Consider the following 1,061-nt stretch of genomic DNA (forward strand, 5'->3'; position numbering starts at 1 on the left):
CAAGTGTTCTTAACTGCAGCACCATCTTTCCAACTCAACCTCACTTAACTAAAAAAATAATTAAATCTGTCATTGTGTGTAAGGCTATAGCACGCGCTGGGCGCCCCGGCGTGGTGTGCGCGAGCACACCTGGAGAGTCGCAGCGGTCCTGGCCACAGGCATCTGCTTCTCTGGTTGCGCGGGCTTTCCCGGCGTGCCCCGGCTCCGCGTCTCCTGGAAGCGGCGGCGGGTGGGTCGCTGTCCACCACTTTTGGTGCTGAAGGTGCCTCTGCTGCTGGAGCGTTGTCCAGCCGTGTCTCCGCCCTGATTTCACCCATGCACCCTCCTCAATATGCGGGGTCCACTGGCCACTGGACCATGCGGGAAAGTACGAGGGTGGCTAAAGCTAAGGTTCCGCGAGTCGGTGACAGAGGAATGCTGCCTCCGGAGAGGCTGGATCACTGATAGCAAGACACAGGACTCTGCTTAGTCCGTGTTACAGCTTTTATTAAGTGTGCAGCTCCTAGCTTCTAGTGATCCAGCTCTCTGTGATCCAGCTCTCTATTATTGAGAGAAGACTGGGATATTTATACCATGGGGGTAGTGGTAAAAGCTTTGGCTGATAGATACTTTGTGAGACATTCTATTTGCATATGGAAGTGGGTTACTGCCATGCTGCCAGACCACTGACTACCTGAAAAATCACACAGGAAAGCATGGTATTCCTAGAGCCAGAGGCCATGTTTATGTTAGGGCATTTGTGGCGGGCACTTCAAAAAAAAGGAGAGTCAGTAAAAATGCCAGGAAGGCACCCCGCTATGAAAGGAAGTCCCAGCACATGGTTCCAAGCTCATGAGCTATCCGGATATGAAGAGACTTCTACTTTACACAACAGAAGCCCCCAACAAGGTTTGTAGTTATGTTTAGTGTTAGGGTTAGGACTACATCTAGGGTTAGTTTCAGGTTTAATATAAGGTTTAGGGTTAGGATTAGGATTAGGTTTTTGTCTAGGGGTAGGTTTAGGTTAGGATTTGAGTTCAGGAGAGAGCTAGGGTTAGTGTTAGTGTTAGGTATTTATTTAA

This window comes from Nannospalax galili, unplaced genomic scaffold (assembly GCF_000622305.1).
Source record: "Nannospalax galili isolate Female #2095 unplaced genomic scaffold, S.galili_v1.0 scaffold1199, whole genome shotgun sequence".
NCBI lineage: Eukaryota > Metazoa > Chordata > Mammalia > Rodentia > Spalacidae > Nannospalax > Nannospalax galili.